The sequence below is a fragment of the Triticum urartu genome, chromosome 5A (assembly GCF_056163025.1).
Source record: "Triticum urartu cultivar PI428250 chromosome 5A, HENAU_Tu73, whole genome shotgun sequence".
Taxonomy (NCBI): Eukaryota; Viridiplantae; Streptophyta; class Magnoliopsida; order Poales; family Poaceae; genus Triticum; species Triticum urartu.
Window position 1 is genome coordinate 392842953 of NC_141877.1, and position 22014 is coordinate 392864966.

Consider the following 22014-nt stretch of genomic DNA (forward strand, 5'->3'; position numbering starts at 1 on the left):
AATTATACATTGCCACAAATAGATTGGTCTTAAAATAAAATAGTTTGTAATTTTATACAATTTAAAAAGCAATAAAAATATTGTTTTGTCCCCTGTTTTAATGGTTTTAGGGCATTTAGTTATTTTTATTAAATGTTGCTTTCTCCCTAAAAATACTAAGTGATTATTTGCAACATTACTAACATTTTTGTTTTACTGTTTGAAGAAATATTATTTTCACTTTACTTTAAATTTTGAATTTTAACTCGGTTTGGATCAAAGTGAGGTTTAGCAAATTAATTGTGATTACATGGCACCATTAGTGTGTGATTACTGTAGATGAACTACCGGGGTGTTAAAAATGAACAGGGTTCTTTCTGAAGATCAAAAAGCAATCACTATACCGCATTATGGTTTTTGATGCGTAGGTAAGAATGGTTCTTGCTAAGCCCATAGCAGCCACGTAAAACTTGCAACAACAAAGTAGACGACGTCTAACTTGTTTTTGCAGGGCATGTTGTGATGTGATATGGTCAAGACGTGATTATATAAATTTTTGTATGAGATGATCATGTTTTGTAACACAGTTATCGGCAATTGGCAGGAGTCATATGGTTGTCGCTTTATTGTATGAAATGCAATCGCCATGTAATTGCTTTACTTTATCACTAAGAAGTAGCGATAGTCGTGGAAGCAATAGTTGGTGAGACGACAACGATGCTTTGATGGAGATCAAGGTGTCAAGCCGGTGACGATGGTGATCATGATGGTGCTTTGAAGATGGAGAGCAAAAGGCACAAGATGATGATGGCCATATCATATCACTTATTTGATTTCATGTGATGCTTATCCTTTCTACATCTTATTTTGCTTAGTTCGGCGGTAGCATTATAAGATGATCTCTCACTAAATTTCAAGGTACAAGTGTTCTTCCTGAGTATGCACCGTTGCTACAGTTCGTCGTGCCGAGACACCACGTGATGATCGGGTGTGATAAGATCTACGTTCGAATACAATGGGTGCAAGCCAGTTTTGCACACGCAGAATACTCGGGTTAAACTTGACGAGCTTAGCATATGCAGATATGGCCTCGAAACACTGACACCGAAAGGTCGAGCGTGAATCATATAGTAGATATGATCAACATAGTGATGTTCACCATTGAAAACTACTCCATCTCATGTGATGATCGGACATGGTTTAGTTGATATGGATCACGTGATCACTTAGATGATTAGAGCGATGTCTATCTAAGTGGGAGTTCTTAAGTAATATGATTAATTCAACTTTAATTTATCATGAACTTAGTACATGATAGTATTTTGCATGTCTATGTTGTTGTAGATAAATGGCTCGTGTTGTTGTTCCGTTGAATTTTAATGCGTTCCTAGAGAAAGCTAAGTTGAAAGATGATGGTAGCAACTACACAGATTGGGTTCGTAACTTGAGGATTATCCTCATTGATGCACAGAAGAATTACGTCCTGGAAGCACCGCTAGGTGCCAAACCCACTGCAGGAGCAATGCCAGATGTTGCGAACACCTGGCAGAGAAAAGCTGATGGCTACTCGATAGTTCAGTGTGCCATGCTTTACGACTTAGAACCAGGACTTCAACGACGTTCTGAACATCATGGAGCATATGAGATGTTCCAGGAGTTGAAGTTAATATTTCAAGCAAATGCCCGGATTGATAAATATGAAGTCTCCAATAAGTTCTACAGCTCCAAAATGGAGGACAATAGTTCTGTCAGTGAACATATACTCAGAATGTCTCGGTACCAAAATCACTTGACTCAACTTGGAGTTAATCTTCCAGTTGATAATGTCATTGACAGAGTTCTTCAATCACTGCCACCAAGCTACAAGAGCTTCGTGATGAACTATAATATGCAAGGCATGGATAAGACGATTCCCGAGCTCTTCGCAATGCTTAAAGTTGCGGAGGTAGAAATTAAGAAAGAGCATCAAGTGTTGATGATTAACAAGACCACCAGTTTCAAAAAAAGGGTAAAGGGAAGAAGAAAGCGAACTTCAAGAAGAACGGCAAACAAGTTGTTGCTCAAGATAAGAAACCCAAGTCTGGACCTCAAGATAAGGCAAGATATTCGTTGCTAAGAATGGATCCTTTCTAGAGAAGGAGTTTCTCTCGAAAGAAGTGAGTGGGAGGAAAGTAGAAATTGATGAGGTAATTGTAAATGCTCCCTTATTGGAAAGTAGTTCATCACAAAAATCAGTTCCAGTGATTCCTACGCCAATAAGTCAAGAGGCTAATGATGATGATCATGAAACTTCTAATCAAGTTACTACCGAACCTTGTAGGTCAACCAGAGTAAGATCCGCACCAGAGTGGTACGGTAATCCTGTTCTGGAGGTCATGTTACTTGACCATGACGAACCTACGAGCTATGAGGAAGCGATGATGAGACCAGATTCCGCAAAATGGCTTGAGGCCATGAAATCTGAGATGGGATCCATGTATGAGAACAAAGTGTGGACTTTGGTTGACTTGCCCAATGATCGGCAAGCCATAGAGAATAAATGGATCTTCAAGAAGAAGACTGACGCTGATGGTAATGTTACTGCCTACAAATCTTGACTTGTTGCAAAAGTTTTTCGACAAGTTCAAGGAGTTGACTACGATGAGACCTTCTCACCTGTAGCGATGCTTAAGTCCGTCTGAATCATGTTTAGCAATTGCCGCATTTTATGATTATGAAATTTGGCAAATGGATGTCAAAACTGCATTCCTTAATGGATATCTTAAAGAAGAGTTGTATATGATGCAACCAGAAGGTTTTGTCGATCCAAAAGGTGCTAACAAAGTGTGCAAGCTCCAGTGATTCATTTATGGACTGGTGCAAGCCTCTCGGAGTTGGCATATACGCTTTGATAGTGTGATCGAAGCATATGGTTTTATACAGACTTTTGGAGAAGTCTTTATTTATAAGAAAGTGAGTGGGAGCTCTATAGCATTTCTGATATTATATGTAGATGACATATTGTTGATTGGAAATGATACTGAATTTTTGAATAGCATAAAAGGATACTTGAATAAGAATTTTTCAATGGAAGACCTCGGTGAAGCTGCTTATATATTGGGTATCAAGATCTATAGAGATATATCAAGCCGTTTAATTGGACTTTCACAAAGCACATACCTTGATAAAGTTTTGAAGAAGTTCAAAATGGATCAAGCAAAGAAAGGGTTCTTGCCTATGTTACAAGGTGTGAAGTTGAGTCAGACTCAATGACCGACCACTGTAGAAGATAGAGAGAAAATGAAAGTCATTCCCTATGCTTCAGCCATAGGTTCTATCATGTATGCAATGCTATGTACCAGACTTGATGTGTGTCTTGCTATTAGTTTAGCAGGGAGGTACCAAAGTAATCCAGGAGCGGATCACTGGGCAGCGATCAAGAATATCCTGAAATACCTGAAAAGGACTAAGGATATGTTTCTCGTTTATGGAGGTGACAAAGAGCTCGTCATAAACAGTTACGTCGATGCAAGCTTTGACACTGATCCAGATGACTCTAAGTCACAAACCGGATACGTATTTTTATTGAATGGTGGAGCTGTAATTCATGCAGTTCTAAGCAAAGCGTCGTGGCGGGATCTATGTGTGAAGCGGAATACATAGCTGCTTCGGAAGCAGCAAATGAAGGAGTCTGGATGAAGGAGTTCATATCCGATCTTGGTGTCATACCTAGTGCATCGGGTCCAATGAAAAATCTTTTATGACAATACTGGTGCAATTGCCTTGGCAAAGGAATCTAGATTTTACAAGAAAACCAAGCACATCAAGAGACGCTTCAACTCCATCCGCGATCAAGTCAAGGAGGGAGACATAGAGATTTGCAAGTTACATACGGATATGAATGTTGCAGACCCACTAACTAAGCCTCTCTCACGAGCAAAATATGATCAGCACCAAGACTCCATGGGTGTTAGAATCATTACAATGTAATCTAGATTATTGACTCTAGTGCAAGTGGGAGACTCGAGGAAATATGCCCTAGAGGCAATAATAAAGTTGTTATTTATATTCCTTATATCATGATAAATGTTTATTATTCATGCTAGAATTAATACAACCGGAAACTTAGTACATGTGTGAATACATAGACAAACAGAGTGTCACTAGTATGCCTCCACTTGACTAGCTCGTTAATCAAAGATGGTTAAGTTTCCTAGCCATAGACATGAGTTGTCATTTGATGAACGGGATCACATCATTAGAGAATGATGTGATTGACTTGACCCATCCGTTAGCTTAGCACTATGATTGTTTAGTTTATTGCTAATGCTTTCTTCGCAGCTTATACATGTTCCTATGACTATGAGATTATGCAACTCCCGAATACTGAAGGAACACTTAGTGTGCTATCAAACATCCCAACGTAACTGGGTGACTATAAAGATGCTCTACAGGTGTCTCCGATGGTGTTTGTTGAGTTGGCATAGATCGAGATTAAGATTTGTCACTCCGTGTATCGGAGAGGTATCTCTGGGCCCTCTCGGTAATGCACATCACTATAAGCCTTGTAAGCAATGTGACTAATGAGTTAGTTACCGGATGATGCATTACGGAACAAGTAAAGAGACTTGCCGGTAACAAGATTGAACTAGTTATTGAGATACCGACGATCGAATCTCAAGCAAGTAACATCCTGATGACAAAAGGAACAATGTATGTTGTTATGCGATTTGACCGATAAAGATCTTCGTAGAATATGTAGGAACCAATATGACCATCCAGGTTCCGCTATTGGTTATTGACCGAAAGTGGTTCTCGACCATGTCTATATAGTTCTCGAACCCGTAGTGTCCGCACGCTTAACGTTCGATGACGATCAGTATTATGACTTTATGTGTTTTGATGTACTGAAGGTAGTTCGGAGTCCCATATGTGATCACAGACATGACGTGGAGTCTCAAAATGGTCGAGACATAAAGATTGATATATTGGACGATGTTATTCGGACACTGGATGAGTTCCGGGGGTCACCGGATAAATATCGGAGTGCCGGGGGGTTATCGGAACCCCTGGGGGAACTAATGGGCCAACATGGGCCTTGTGAGAGAGAGAGGAGAGGGCCTAGGTCTGGTCGTGCCCCCCCTCCCCCGTTGAGGAGTCCGAATTGGACTAGGAGGGGGCGGTGCCCCCCTCTCCTTCCTTCTCCCTCTCTCCCTCTCTTTCCTTCCCCCCCTCTTCCTTATTGGAAACCTACTAGGAATAGGATTCCTATTCCTAGTAGGAATCCTACTTGGGGCGCGCCCCTATAGGGCCGGCCGGCCTCCCCCTTGCTCCTTTATATACAGGGGCAGGGGCACCCTAGAACACACAAGTTGACAGTTGTCTTAGCCGTGTGCGGTGCCCCCTCCACAGATTTCCACCTCGGTCATATCCTTGTAGTGCTTAGGCAAAGCCCTGCGCCGGTAACTTCATCATCACCATTATCATGCCGTCGTGCTGAAGAAATTCTCCCTCGGCCTCAGCTGGATCAAGGGCACGAGGGACGTCACTGAGCTGAACGTGTGCAGATCACGGAGGTGCCGTGCGTTCGGTACTTGGATCGGTTGGATCGCGAAGATGTTTGACTACATCAACCGCGTTACTAAACGCTTCCGCTTTCGGCCTACGAGGGTACGTGGACACATTCTCCCCTCTCATTGCTATGCATCTCCTAGATAGATCTTGCGTGATCGTAGTAATTTTTTGAAATGTTGCGTTCCCCAATAAATACAATATGTGCCTTGCTGCCCCTGCTATCATTGGGAAAGGACACCGCAAGATTGAACCCAAAGCTACGCACTTCTCCCATTGCAAGAAATATCAATCTAGTAGGCCAAACTAAACCGATAATTCAAAGAGACTTGCAAAGATATCAAATCATCCATATAAGAATTCAGAGAAGAACCAAATAATATTCATAGATAATCAATTTAATAAACCCGCAATTCACCAGAGCTCGGCAAACACACCGCAAAAGAGTATTACATCGAATAGATCTCGAAGAACATCAAGGAGGACTTTGTATTTAAGATCAAAGAGAGAGAGAGAGAGAGAGAGAGAGAGAGAGAGAAGGCCATCTAGCTAATAACTATGGACCCGAAGGTCTGTGGTAAACTACTCACGCTTCATCGGAGAGGCTATGGTGTTGATGTAGAAGCCCTCCGTGATCCATTCCCCCTCCGGCAGATCGCCGGAAAAGGTCCCAAGATGTGATCCAACGGGTACAGAAGGTTGCGGCGGTGGAAAAGTGGTTTTGTGGCTCTCCTTGATGTTTTTAGGGTATAAGAGTATCTATAGGCGAAAGAAGTACGTCGGTGGAGCTCCGTGGGGCCCACGAGGGTGGGGGCGCGCCCTCCTATCTCGTGGACGCCACACGGAGTCCCAGACTTCCAGTCCAAGTCTCCTGGTTTGCTTTCCTTCCAAGAGAGATCATCGTGAAGGTTTCATTCCGTTTGGATTCCGTTTGGTATTCCTTTTCTGCGAAACACTGAAATAGGCAAAAAAAACAGAAACTGGCACTGGGCCTTCGGTTAATAGGTTAGTCCCAAAAATAATATAAAAGAGCATATTAAAGCCCATTAAACATCCAAAATAGATAATATAATAGCATGGAACAATCAAAGATTATAGATACGTTGGAGACGTATCAGTCCCCTTCGCGCCCCTCGGCCCCAGCGATTGGCGGCATGGTCCCCACTGAGCCAGGGGACCTATTCTCCCGCTTCTTCTAGCTCAAGAAGGCACTGCCTAGAACAAGGGTTCAGGTACGCGTGACGTGCCGGATGCAAGGGAAGGAAGGGCGAACACTTACTCATCCTTGGCGATCCATTTCCTCTTCTTCATCGACTGTGGCAGGACGCCTCCGCCGTGGTCCTCGCGAGGCCCATGTCCACGATGGACTCCCAAGTAAGAACCCGGGGGCTCAGAGGCCCTGGCTACGGCGCTGGCCCCCTTCGCGGGGGGACCCCGGGATTTGCCTTCAACGCTGCCCCCAGAGGGACCGGCCCTAAGCAGGGAGATATTGTCCTTGCCTCCGGGCGTGCGGGTGAATTGGCGGCGGTCTTGTTGCACCGCCTCGTTCAAGCAAGCTCTAGCATCGCCGCGGTCCCTTGAGCCAGAAACCACCAAAATGGGGTTGCCCCGGGAACTCTCAAAGCCCTCTGGGAGCGGCCCCCACTGGTCGAAGCACGGCACAGCTCCAACCGGCGCCTCTTTGTTCTGGTAGCGATACAAGGGGAGCCCTTCCTTGGGTGGCTCGCCCGCTTCCTCGCCGACCGGACTATGAAATACCTCATTCAGCACCTCCGACAGCAAAATGTCTGCGCTCAACCGCATCAGGTCCTCCGGGCCGGTAAGGCCCACATCAGGCAGGAGTGCCACTGGAGGGGGGCGATGTGTCGGCGGAGGAACTCCCACACCACCCTGACCACCGTCACATTCGCGACCCTCAGTTCAGCCAGCCTCATCCACACTCGCACCAGTCTTGGATCAGTGAGCCTTACGTGCCCCTATCCGGAGCTCCTCGCCGCTGGAGATGACGGTGGCTACAGCAGGGGTTCAACTGGGCCATGTTCACATATACCCATTGCCGTCTGAATCCCTCTACCTCCTTGGTGAGCCTCATGTCAATGTCTTCGCCCGCCGTCTCTTCGACAATGCAGAGCAAGGCATACCCAAAGCATTGGTTCGCTGTGGTCAGCCATAGGCTGAAGAAATGGCAGAGAAGCGCCACTGAGGGTATCACGCCCAGGAAGGCCTCGCATAAAAAGGCGAAGGCGGAAAGAAGAAAGAGATAGTTCGGCTCAAGATGCAGCGCATGGACCTCGTAGTGTGAGAGAACGACGTTGAATAAATCAAAGAATGGCGGTAGCACGCCGGCAAAGAACGCATGAACGTAGAGGACGGTGGAAGTGGCGTCGAGGTCAGCGGTCGGGCGCGATGCTGACCAGATTCGAGTGGTCCCCACTCATTAAAGGCGGTCCCGGTCATCGGGAGCACCTGGCTAAGTCCCTCGGCGTTGACGGTCATGGATCTACCCAGAGAAGGCTCAGGCACCACCGACGTGACCGCTGCCTCCTTCGCTTTCCCCTTCCTACCCGGGGGCGCCATGGAGACGCGGCCGAGACCTGGTGTGGCGAAGCTTGGGAGGGGAAGAAGGAGCCGTGCGCGAGAAGGAAGGCAATGGAGGCGGAGAACAGGAAGGGCGGCAATGATATGCCAGCGTGCCGTGCGTGTGGGCTTTATCACCAAGACGACGGTCCCCAAGGCGTAGTGGGGAGTGGGGGCATCCCGTCCCATCGAGGCCGCCACACGTCATCACCTGGGCCAGGCAGTTGGTGGGCCCCGCACCGTTTCGCTCCTAACAGGGCAGGTGGAGTGCGCACCGTCGGCCCGGGGGCTACTGTCAGTCTAGTGGATACCAGGGTACCACGGTCCATCTGCCTACGGCCTAGGAGGCGGCCCTTGCGGCCCAAGAAGATCGTCCCAAGCTTGGGCCCCCGGGAAGCAAGCCACCGCGCGGGTAGCCAATCTCGCGAGGCTCCCCCGCCGGCAGGCGAGGCGAAGCAGATTTCACCAAGTCCTCGGCGGCCTCCCGAGGCCGGCTCGCAGGGTCGTCTCGTGAGGCCGACTTCGCGAGGTCAACCTCGAGGCTCTAGTCACGAAGCCCGCGCCTGTCACATGGGTAACGCCCTGTTATCCGGATAAGGATGGCAGGGTATGACGAAGACCAGTTTCCACTTCGGTGCTAAGAGAGATGCGGAGCCAGCCTCCCTCCAAAGCAAGTCCCAAAGCTTTCCACTTTGGTGAATGAAGACCATGGGTAGCTCGGCGCCCAGGACATGCGTTGCTGCCGAGGCCACACCAACGTCGGGATAACACCTTTAGCAGGCGAAGACCTCCTTTGGCCAGGATAAGCATGCGCCCTTGTCCCCCTTCAAACTTGCCGCCTTGTGGACGCCCTTTCCCGCTCATATTTTCGGGGAAGAGGCCCTAGGCACTATAAGAAGGGAGGACGGCCATTGTAGAGGGGGATCTTGTCCTTCCTAACCCCACCTTGTAGCTCCAAGCGCACCATCGCCCACCAGCAATCCCAACCAAGCAGGAATAGGGCTTTACACCACCACGATGGCCGGAATCTGGGTAATTCGTGTGTCCTTACCGTGCTCTGTGCTCGTGTGCGCCTCCCGAGCCCTTCTCACTGTCCACGTCTAGTCGACTAGGTTGCGAATCAGAGCCCCTGTGTTCAAACCTCAGTTCATGAGCAATTCCATGGACTCGGGTCCCCGGACTCTGACAACTGATGTGCAACTAATGTCGCTCCTTATTTTTGGGCATTCCCACATTTTTTTAAAATAATCATCTTCCATTGTTGTTGAATTAATGGCCGTAACCACGGTGTCTTGTTATTAGCTAGCTACAACCTATTGGCTAGTGCTTAGCAGCAATATGCACGCATGTGGAGTAGGGGAGGTAAAAGAACACGCATACAAAGAATTCCCTATGACCAAAGGGACTATGCATGTGCCAAAAGTGACAACACGAACATTGTGCAGTGCGGAACCAAGTGCCAATGTGACCAAGTAATCAGACGGCAGTGCAGCTGATGGGTGCTAAAAATCAGCCGCCTGAGTTGGAGCTTTTCCCATGAAAGAAACAAAGAAAATAAAAGAAAAAAATAAAAAAAGGAAAAAGAGGAAAAAATCAGAAAAATAACAAGGTAAAGATCAAAGAAAACTCAAGTAACACAGATGTAAAACAGTGAAAAGAAAACCATTAAAACCATAGAAAAATAGTCAAGTGCGGCTATATGCCGGCTCAGTAACAGTGAACTATAGGCGAGACTTCGTATCACTCGCATGAGGCGATATATAGCTCCCGCGGCCGCAGGTGCCGTTGGACGAATCTTGGATGCAATGAAGGCCCGTAATCTATATACTCCCTCCGCATCGATGCATAAGGGCATTTCCAGCCGCGCTCCCAGAAAGACCTTTCTAGACGTTTTTTTTGCGCCGGCGCTGAAAAATCGGCTCAGTCGCGTCCCAGGAACCCGATTTTCGCGGCTTGGGCCGAAAACAGCGCCGGCGGATCCAGGCCGAACCCGGCGCGCTGGGGGGGGGGGCACCCGGGGGCGCCGGGGCGAATTGTTTTGGCGCGAAACAGCCGCGGGTCCGCCGCGTCAGCGACTCTATCCTCTTCTTGGCCCTTCGTCGTCCTCATCGCCTCGTTTCCTGCGGCGAATGAATGCCAAAGCTGCCGCGCCGGTCAGCCTGCGCCATTGATGCCTCACGGGCGGCGCAGTGAAGACCGGATGACGCGCGTCCCTCGCCCTCCCTCGCCCGCCACGCGTACTCACGGCGGCTCGCGCACGGGCGGCGCCTCGGCCTATATAAGACGCGCCCCAGAGCACTCGGCGACTCGTACTCTCTCGCCGTCGTCGTTCCTCCCTCGCCTCTCTCTCGCCGTCGTCGTTCCTCCTTCTCCTCTCTGTCGCCGTCTCCAGCACCCATGGCCGAGTGCTTCCCAGGCGACGGCGCGGCGGCGAACGGATTCGGCCGCCGCCATCTTCACGAGAGTGAGGCTTGCCTCCTTTTCGAGGCCGAGTACCCGGTCCCGCCGGACATGCGGATACCCGGGGCGTGGAGGATCAGCGCCGACGGCATGCCGGTGCCCCCGATACCCACCGACGCGGCGCGGCGTGCTGAGATCGCACGCATCCGCTTGTCCCTGCCGCGTGCGGCGAGGGAGGGGCCACGGTACGTCCCCGACAGCCCGCTCTGGGAGCCCTACTTCCGCCGCCATCACGCCGAGCAGCTCGAGGCCACCAACGGCGTCGAGCCCTCCGGCAGGCTCAACGCCGTCGGCCGGCGTCGGTGGTGGGGCGTGCCCGGGCGCACGTTGGAGGCCGTCCTCGAGTACATCGAGGGCGGCAACACGCCGCGCCTCGAGTACCCCGCCCCCCTTCCTTCTCACGCCGCCGGGGAAGCTCCTGGACCCCGAGGCGCATGGAGACCGGGGGGTCCTCCTCCTCGTCCGGCGGCTCGCCCTGCCTCCGCCCCGTCAAGCCGGAGCCCCAGGGCACGCCAGTCAGCGCGCGCACCCGCAGCTCCCGCGTCCGCATCGGCGCCAACGCCTCCCCACCCACCGGCCGCTTCGTCCTCGTCGAGCCCAAGCCGGAGCCCGGCCTCCCCGCGGAGTACGAGGAGATAGCCCGGCGCGGCTTCTCCGACGAGGACGCCCTGCGGTGGGCGCGGACGACTACCTCCGCGACGAGATGGTCCTGGAGGAGATCGCCGCCCGCAAGCGTGGGTGCGAGGACGAGCACGGCGTCGTGGTCCTTGACAGCGACGACGATGACGACGACGCACCCGGATCGTCCAACCCGCCGCGCCAACCGGGGGAGGGATGCAGCAGGGACGGCGGAGGCGTAGGCGGGGGCGGCGACGACGACGACGACGACGGCGGCGGTGACTACACGCGGTTCTACAGCCTCCTCGGCATGTAGAACCGCGTGGGCGGGCGGCGAGGAAGACGGCGGGGGTAGCCCGCGGTAGTTTTTTCCTTTTTTGTAAAATATGTTTAAGTTTGAACGAACTCGCCGATATTTGCGTTAAATTTGAGTCGTTTTTGCGCCATATTTGACTTTTTGACTAACCGTGGGCGCCGCGACTGGGGGGCATCACGCCCCCAGTGCGCGGTTTAGCGTCGGTGCGCTCCCAGGGGCGATTTTTTGCCCCTCCTGAGAGGCCAACGGCTGGAGATACCCTAAGTCATCTTATGTTATGCACCATGACCAAGACGAAGAAAAAAATTGAGAAAACTTAATATTTATTTGCTAATTAATACCATTGCATGTAATGAACTCATCAATGCATGTCGTCTTAGGTAGTCTTAAGTCATTAAAAACACACACACCCCACATGTCGCATCGGTTGATTCAATTATTCATGTCAAGAAATAAGAAGTGAGATGGGAGTTAATGCACCGAGCCTAAGTATTTTGGGATTATTTGGTTTTTGTAAAATGATATTCACCGATACAGAGAAAGTACTTCTTTCCCAACATAACATCCTGACAGACATTGGTGTTCTCATGGGGGTTCAGTAATCCAGTACGAGAAAGAGGCCCTCCCGGATTAACTGGATGAAGGAACTGGACATCCTGAAGCTTGGCATGGAGCACTTTCAGCAGGACAACGAGGATCACATGGCCGCAAGGAAACATCAGCACAGCACTACTGGAGGCGAACAGGGCGATCGACTTCGAGATGATGAGAGTGCACCCGCACACCACACAGTCCGAGCCTAGTTAGCTGAGTAGGTAGGTTCCTGATCATCGTGCTTTAAATCAGTCGCGACTGCAGAAGCAGTGCTACACCTGCTTGATCTGATAATCTCCACAGCGACATCAACTGAGGCTGGACACCAGCCCGCCGTTCCTAACGCGCACACCGGCCAGAGGATTACCGGCGCCCACACCACATGATAACTTGATAAGCTTAGCTGATGGCCTGATCTCCTCTTTATGAATGGATATTGCATTGGCTTTATCATCCACTTGCAGTAGCTGCTACAGCTCCCGAGAGGATTGCAGAAGATAGAAAGGGTTGGGTTTTAAGGTAGATCAGGTAGCCTTTGTCAGTAAGCCTCGATCACTACTGACTTAAAAGTAAGGCCCCCGAGCCCATCAATGTAATCTATTCATATCATATCTCTACTTTCTTTAGGAAATGGAAGTTCTATTAATCTCGGTCTCTGCATCTCTCTGCTGCTGAACAATACTGATTAATTAGCAAGAACATAAAAAAATTACGTTGGAGGGGTACTGATTCTAGTGATTAATTAGTACGAACGAACAGGAGGCCTCGTACTGATTTTTTGTTCTCCAAGAGAGCCCACTTAGGCTTGGGCAGTCGCCAGGTCTTGCCCATCATTCCGTTTGTGCGCTCAATCTTGATAACTAGTTTGAGCCTTTTTTATATATGTTCAATTCGTTATCTGTTCATTTGTTTAAGACTGCACTAGAGACGCCCTTTTGTAGATGCCAAGATCTAGCTTAGCTGCTTAGGCTAGTTAGCAGAAGTGCACTTGGCATGCAAATCTATATATTGTTTTCATTATCTCTTGTTCTAGATGAAAAAGAATATACCCTAGGATTTGTAGGTTTGTGGCTCCATTCGTCTAGGGATAATGTTTCTTATCTCAAGGCAGCAAGCTAGCTCCACTAACTAGTTTATTTTTCGAGTTCTTTCATGTGTGCTATCAGATGTGGTAATCGTCTGGATTACTCCAAACCACTACGGACCTGTGCCAGCAGAGAAATTGATGTGTGTTCCATATTAAGAGTTGCAGCTAGTATAGAACATCCATACGTAGGGCAAAATGTCTACCAGACAACAAAAGGGAGACAAGCAGCAAGGCTTGTACCCCGAGCTCGGTTCAAGAAAAATAAGGAAGTACTCCCCTATATCAAAATATAAGACCTTTTTTGACACTGCAGGGAAGCATATTTTTGTCCCTCAAGTTTACGAGAAGTAAACATTTGGTCCCTCCTCTTTTTGCCGTCGACATTCGTCCCTCATCTTTCAAAACCAGGCATTTTCCATCCAAAACCAGAGATGAAGTGGTATTGGGGGTCTTGGACTAACGTGTCGCCGGTTTTGGCTAGAAATCCCAAAGTTAACTACCACCTTGTCTTAGTTTCTCGGATGCAGCAACAACATTTGGCCGAGCACCTCGTGTGTGTTCGGCCTCCGCACTGAGCTCAAGCTCAAGGCCTTGTGATATTGGACAAACACACGCAATCTTCATCCCCCCCGTCGTCCTCGTCAACCGCACTACCGTGGCCTGAGATCACTCGTAAGTCAGGCAATATGTTGTGACAGTGGTCTAAGAAGGGAAGATGTCCCACCCTATGTTAGTGCCTTTTGGCTCTGGCATGGTGTATTAGAGACAACTATCAGATGATCCATCATCAAAGATGTCGACTAAAACATCACTTCATGTCTAGGGTGAAAACTCTAGCCCTGGCCATTATCGGCGGGACACAACAGCGACTAACTTGCGTCATGCTTTGTTGAAAGTGTTATCTACTTGCTGTCAGGCTGGTCTCGGCAACCAGGATGAAAATTATAGTCCACGCCGTCTCCAGTTGAACGTGACGATGATGGGACGAGGGCATTACCTCTTCTCGAGAACATTGCCGAGGAATAAGTCAGTTAGTCGTCGGTGTTGTTTTCATATCTTGTAATAGTTCTACATTAGTTGCCTTTGCTCTGCACTATACCTAATAATTAAGAAAAATGGACATGTCCATCACAACGATGCAGAGGCCAATCGATGTTTGATCTTTTTTTTTCGAAAAGAGGGTTATCCCCGGCCTCTGCATCGTTGATCTATGTTGTCTTTGTCACTCATGGCAGGCTTCAATTGGTGTTGTTGAAAGAGATGTAGCGATTGGAGTTCGTTGGGTCATTGGGATGGATGTTGTTTATTTTTCTTGTTTTTTAGCGTTGAATATTCCCATCCTTGTAATTGTTTCATTGACATGAATTAGATTCATCGGGTGTTTGACTTTTAGTAGGTCTTATATATATTCTTTTATAGAGCAAGTACATTGTTGTATCAAATATGTTATCAATCATACATTGTAAGAGCGTCTACAGCAGGATGCCCCAAACCCGGGCCTTCAAATGTTCATGAACGCGTCCGGACGTGTCCGCTGGTTAGTCTTCGAATTTGCTCATCTACATCTGGATATCTTATACTAGAAATCTTAAATCCATAGAAAAGGATACAAAGGATAAAATCCATGTACTACATAGATCAACTACCCTAATCCTCGTGAGAGATGTCCATTATCTCTGTGCCCGACTCCGGGTACATGGGCGGTAGTCGCAGCTGCGGCTCCTCCTGCTCATCTGTGTCGGCCTCCACATCCATCTCCGTTTCGACCTCGTCGAACAGTGCGTCGGGCACCGCCCATTCCTGCTGGTTGGTCTCCACATAGGCCTCATCCTGAATGGACTCCAGGATGGCTTGCTGCTCCGCCATCTCGGCCACTCGGGCGACCGTGAACTCCGCCTCGGCATCCTCCATGTTGGAGCCCGAAGCCGGCGCCAGCTGCTCCGCCTCATCCTCGTCCGAATCCGCCATCTTCATTGGAGCCGGTTGCTGCTCCTCTCCCTCCTCCTTCTCCTCCTCCTCCTCCTCCTCCTCCTCCTCCTCCTCCTCTGACTCCATCGAGTTCGGAGGCAGCCCGGCAGCGACGCAGGGAGCACGCGCGGCGCCCTTCGTCCGGATCTCCTGCTCGATCTGGTACCGACGCTCCAGCGTGAGCATAGTGTATGCGGTTATCTTTTGCCTGACCATGGAGAAGCCGGAGAGCGTGGGAAGAGCAGCGGAGCAGGAGAGAGGACATGGTTGGGCTCGTGTTGGCGGCGCGGAGAGGAAGGAGGTGGATGAGCCAGGGTTGGCGGACGTCGACCGGCTTAAATAGCCGGATTTGGCCTCGGGCGACGAGCCGAAGCAGCACCATGCAGCGTTCACACCCCTCACCGGAGGAGACGTCCATCGGACTGCCAGGTCTCCGAGCAATTCTGCATGGACCCCATCGTCAATCCGACATGATGGACGCGCCCGAACGCACCCGGGCGTCCAATATGCGTCCTATATTTGGGCTGGATATAGATGGTGCCGGTCAGCCTGGGTGTTTGAAGCCTGTTTGAGCCGCCCGTCTGGGTTGAATTTTTGTGACGATCAGTGATCGAACCATTTGCCCGAACGTTTGAGGCGGGTTTGGGGCGTCCGGCTATAGATGCTCTAAGAACCTCATGCATTTGAGTGCAGCACTATGTTATCTCTTTTTCCTTCAGTTCCATGTTCTGTTTTGCTTTTGTGTATTTTTTTTTTGAACATCAGTACAGACACAAGCGCTCATATACACGCACATACATTCATCTCTATAAATGCACACACGCGCACCCTATCTCTATGAGCACCTTCAAAAGACTGAGCTGGCATATCATCTTGAGATTTACGAAGTCACCGTAGGCACCTCGTCGTCGACCGGAATGTCTCCTTTCACTAAATGCGCATTGCCGGAGATCCTAAAATAAATCCAGAAATAAATGCGAGCACCAGGATTTGAACACTGGTAGGCTGAGGACTAATGATACTAGTTCAGACATCAGAACAACATAGCAAGAGATGCCAAAGTTCTATATTCCCTCGCGCATATGATACGAAAACACGAGTGTTCTGTAACAAGCTTTAACGATGGGTAAGATATGATTCTCTGGTTAGTTTTAGGGTATATCTCTCTGTGGCAGTCGATGGAATACAGGCATTGAACTAGAGACCAAGACTTCTAAGATGCAGCAGTACCATGTATCTGATACAACAAGCTAAGTAGGCAAATCATCATTTGACTACTGCGGCTTTGCAAGTGGACTTTAAAAAAAAAAAGAGGATGACTCCAGTTTTAGACGTTAGGCTTTGATGCAAAGTCTGTTTGATATTCGGTTCGGATTTTTAGCACCCCCTCATCAAATGGATAGGAGTAGCGACAGATGTCCTCAACCAAGTCATAATGTCGGGTCTGGGGCACACACCGCTCTGGCGCACTCTCAGAGGCTACCATCGCCGTCTTCCACCTATCGATCTTCAGAACAAGAACTGACGCATCAATCTTGCTAGGCATGTCATCGACGCCACCACGACGCTAGATAGTGTCGTCCTCCTGCGCAAGTCCATCAACCCGCGTCGGACGCCGAGACTCCACTGCACCACGCCGCTGAGATCCGCCGTCATCGATGCGGAGGATGATACCCTGCTCCACCTCTGGGCCCTTGCAGTCAGCACCTTCTCCAAAACAATACACTTGGAAGGAGAACGGCATCAAAGATGTCGTCATCGTCCGATCTGGGAAGACCCGGATCTAGGGTTTTCCTCGGAGCAGCCCGAGAGAGATAACGTTGCTTGCAACAACGATGCCTCAACAAGGAAGCATCATCAATGACGCCGCCATTATCCGTCAAGACCGAAGTCAACGCGATTTTCACCGACAGTCGCGCCACTCTGACCCAGTAACTGACTGGAACTGCGAGGTGCCTCACCGAGGAGACACACATGCAATCGGCGAAACTCTAAGGACGGCCATTGTGCTGTCACCACGGCCTGAGCTTAGCCCCCGGCCACCATCACCGCTGGCCACCACCGCCCCGAGGGCAGTACCAGCCGTCGGACTGTGCCGTACGCATCCCACACCGCCAGGTGCCATCAGACAGTGGATCTGGGCCAGTTCTCCGTCGCCGCCAACACCAAGACGCGCCGCATAACCCGCCACCAGACGAAACCTTCAGGAGCAGAGTCACGCATACGGAACCCTCGTGCAGCCATCCACACGCCGCTGCGACAGCCAGCACTACCGCCGCCCCAGCGCCGCTGCGCCCTGCATAGCGTTGCGCCCCAGCTCGGACAGATCACCCGCGTCGATCCCGTTGTGCGGGAGGGAGAAAGCACCCTGCTGCCGCCCACGCCAAGTAGGCTTTGCCCGCTGGCGCGCTTAGGCAACAGCAAGGGGAGAGGAGGAAGAGGGCCGGGGGCCGGCGGCAGCGGGGGGCCTCCCCTGTCGCCCGCGGGAGCGGCAGAGGAGGGTGATCCACTTTTTTCAGTGGGCATCCATGGATTGCTCATTCCACTTTTAAAACATGTGAGGGATTTTCACTTCCCGACCTCTGCACCAACTAGGGATGTATACAACCATTTTAGAAAAAATAAATTAAATGAGTATCTTGATGAGCGGTTCCATCACACATCAAGCTTGATTCTCAATAAACGAAGAAAAACCCCTGTGCATTCTATCAATTCTAGAAATTGAACTCGCTTTGTTAGGCTACACAACCGCATACCTAACTATTGAGCCAAGGCTCTCTTTGCAAGTGGATGAATTGCCGGAGTAATTATGTACGCAAGTTGCATGGATGCACTCTGTTTCTTTTCTACCTCTCGTTTTTCTTGAAGAATATATTCAACATCAAGTGAGGGAACAAAATGGAAAAAAAATATCTAAAGACCCATTGCTAAATCATGGACTAGCTAGGATACCCTTTGGGTTGTTGTGCTTTCCTTGAAACCGGCAGATTTGTTGATTAATATAATCATGAAGCCGCATCAGCATAAATCTAAAGATCTCTATTTGCAAAAATAAATAAATAAATTTAAAAGATCTCCAATATATTTGGTCACTTTCGGTTTAGTAATACTTTAAGCCAATCGATCTGGTAAACGTGACTACTGATTAGGATGCCAGGTCGGCGGAGTGTCAGCGGGAGACCCGGCCGCGTCGGACGAGGCCCGCCGGTAGGTGAGATCAAATGGCGCCCACAGCCCACTGGTCGCTAGCGAAGCGACTGAGACTGGTTGTAATGGGGAGTATCATATACTAGTATCATGCATATGATACTAATATATGATACTACATCCCTAATGCATAGTATCATAAGTTGGTATCATAGAAGACTACATTTATTGTCATGCATGACACAAAGTAGCACAACATTTAATATGATACGGTATCATGATATGATACTCAAGCCTCTCTTTCTTCATTTAATTCTATGCCACCTCATCAAACTTGCTTAGTTGATATGCATGATACTACCTATGATACTCCCATTACGGGCAGCCTGATTCTCCTCCGGTCCTCGTCAGGGCTCCACCCAACTGTCACTGGTTGCACGTTAACCACCACCATCTCCGTCTGTTTTTTTTCTGTGTGTGTGACAATATCTCTGTCTGCTAGTAGAACAACTGGACGTACGTGTCGCCTGATTTAACCAGCCGTTGTCGTTGAAACTTTCTATCAAGTTCGGACTTCGGAGAGTTGTTAATCGTCGTCTATTGGACAAGTGAGGAGCGGCGCCGTCATAATGCTTGTGCGCTCAGCCATATTCATTACTACCGCGAATCGTCATGCATGACATGGCAAGGAAGACGTACGTACGACCGCGCAATTTCACGGTCAAGACGACTTGAACTTTACCTAAAAAAAGTCGATCTGAACTTCGGAAGGAGACGCGAGCGTGACCGGTCGCGCGCCGGTGGTGGAAGCACACGCGCACATGCGTGTCGTGCATGCGCCAGTAATGGCAGCAGTGGCGGTCCTGCTGCCGTCCCGGCCGGGCGCCGCCGCGGCGTTGTGTCGGACGTACGTGTAGCTACCACCACGCTCGTTAATTGAAGGCTTAAAAACTTAAAGCGCCTCATGGCCGGCCGCGCGCGAGCATGCACTTACTGCGAGTACTAGCCTGCATGACTGCGTGCGCCAAGGAGTCGGTCCCGCCGGAGGGATGCATGTTCGCCGGCCGGTCTTTTGCTAGCTCGCGCCATGCACGCACGCACGATGCCGGTCGCCCGGCACCGGCGTTGGATGGTCGCAACTGCTGCACAACGATCTGCCTCCAGTCCAGTGTCGGTCCGCCTGCCACCCACGCCGATCTGTCTGTCGATCGCCTATCTATAGACATAGCTTATTATTTAACCACCAACAACCATAATATATATGCACTGTACCCATATGCAGTTAGAATCAATCAACCAGATCTTCGCTTGCATGTGATCTCTTCTTTAAGACCGCCTTCCACTAACGCAATTGTTTATGCATGCGCGCGCATGCAGGATCGCCCATGCATGCCATGGCATGGTTAAACTAGGGAATTCCTTAAACTAGCCAAGTTGCAACAAAAAGGAACAAGTCTCACAGCGCTCATCAGCGTAGCAAGCGCGGCCACAGTGAACAGCACGCAGCAATACGAGTCAGACGCACACGCAACACGTGTGAGGCTATACACAGAGATTATATGCCTGCGGCGCACACAAAAATGATTGGACTGAGGACATGGACAACTCCGCAGAGAGTGGACTGCCACTATTTCCCACAGTGCCAATTAATCATATGTTAACAAGTGTCGCCCGTACATTTTCTTGTCCGCTCGAGTCATGTCACCATGTACACCGCACCGATCAGCCGCTCATCAATGGACCTATGCTGCGTGTGTATGTGCACGAGGAATCATTCGATTAGTACAAGCTACTGAAAGGCTGATTTGGCCTCTTAGTATCTTTTTCCGTTTTGTTCCATCTCGTATACTCCCCACGAGCGACCAGTGTGTGTTCTCATTGCATTTCTTTCTTCTTCTTTGGAGGCAAGCTATGGCACTACTACTATATAGCACCCGATCATTTGTTGAAATTTACTTGGAATCTGTCCAAAGCAGAACCATCAAATCTGTGATGCAGTTCAATATAGTACCTGGTCTACACGATGGAGCAACTTGTGTGAGGGCGCGTGTTCCACTTGGCCGAAAGTTACTTTGAATCTGTCCAAAGCTAAACCGTCGAATATGAGCTAATAATACCACAGTACGTACCTTTCCACGAACAACCTGTGAGCTAGCTATACTAGCGGCATTTCAGTGCAGGACTTCCAATTATTGAGTAGTACCAACAAGAAGATTTTTCTGGGTCATGATCAATCAGTACGATGATCATCGATCGCAACTCAAGCCGCGACGAAGAGCCAGCTAGGGGAGGAGACCTATAGCTAGCCGGGGAAGAACATATTCTCCACCGGTCGATCGCTCGCTCCAGGCCGGCCGCACCTGCAGCATAGCATAGGTCCTGGCACAATCCATCAAACTCTAGTCCACGATAGATGCCGTGCACGTATGCATGTATGCTACTACAAGGTTCTTCCATCAGCCTACACGCGTGGGTGCAGTGGTGCTGCGCGTGCATGTCCATGCGATATCACTGTCTATCCTTCTATCCTGCATGCTGGATTAATTCCCGTTCCTCGACAACTCGCCCCCAACCGTCCGTTGAAGGATATTCTTTCCACGTATGGATGGATGGATGGATATCGCGATCGATGCCCATGGAAGGACGCTGCGGGCACGTGAACAAAGGCGCGTAACCCGTCGATCGGCTACGTAGGCAGGCCATACGTACGCCGCCATGACCCATGCAAGAACGTACGGACGCAATAGCAGCAATAAGTAGTACGTACTAAATTCTGAACGAGCCAGTAAAGATTGACGGCCGATGGCAGGACCAAAAGTCGACAAGATTAAGGTAATCACGCACGTATCGCCGCTTCATCAGCGAACGTGCGCGCCAGCAGTGGTCTACGTGTATACCGGCGTCAGGCGCCGGCCGCCGCCGGCTAGCTAGTTTCGCTGGGCGCCGCTCGCGGTTTCTGTGGCGGCCGGCCCCTGTTTCGCCCCGCGCGCAGGTTCGCCGTCGCCACCGTCGGGCCCGCGCGGCGCCGGGGTCCTACGCGCAACTCAGGAGGGAGCATGCGCCGTGCCGCTTAACGTATAGTTGCTTGGTCTCTTTTCGGCACCTAACCACGTGCGGATGCGCCATGCGCGCCTACCAACTCCGCTTCGTCGTGGAGGCTACTATGGCCAATAGGTTCGTCGTATCTCTTTCCCGGGCGGGGAAGGACCGGCCGGCTGCCGACTGGCGCCTCGCTCCCCCGAGAGATTCGATCTCATGCGTCCGAGAGAGCAGAAGATGGATCCTGCATCAGGTTCCCTCCGCCAACCAGACCATATATTCTACGTTTCCATGGCGTAACGGCCAACGGATGCAAGGATTCGCTCCGCACATTTACCGTGTTCTCTTTCTTGCTGGAGATTACGTGGAACCCAAATCTAACCGACCAGTTAGTAGTCACAGAACCCTAAAAAAAAAAGTTAGTAGTCACAGTGGGGCTTTACTGATATCGTAAAGTTTTACTTTTACGACCAAAGATAATGCTTTATTATTACTCTTGTTCACGTCCACAACAAACTTTTTTTAGGCCAGACCTTAGATCATTTGCATCCATGAGATACTAATTAAGCAGATGCTAAAATGGAAGTAATTGCCAAGCGACAATGCTAATGCGTTGAAAGCCTCGGGCCAGGACTGGGATGGTGGAGGTGAGGGCGAGACAGGGATGGATGAGGTGACT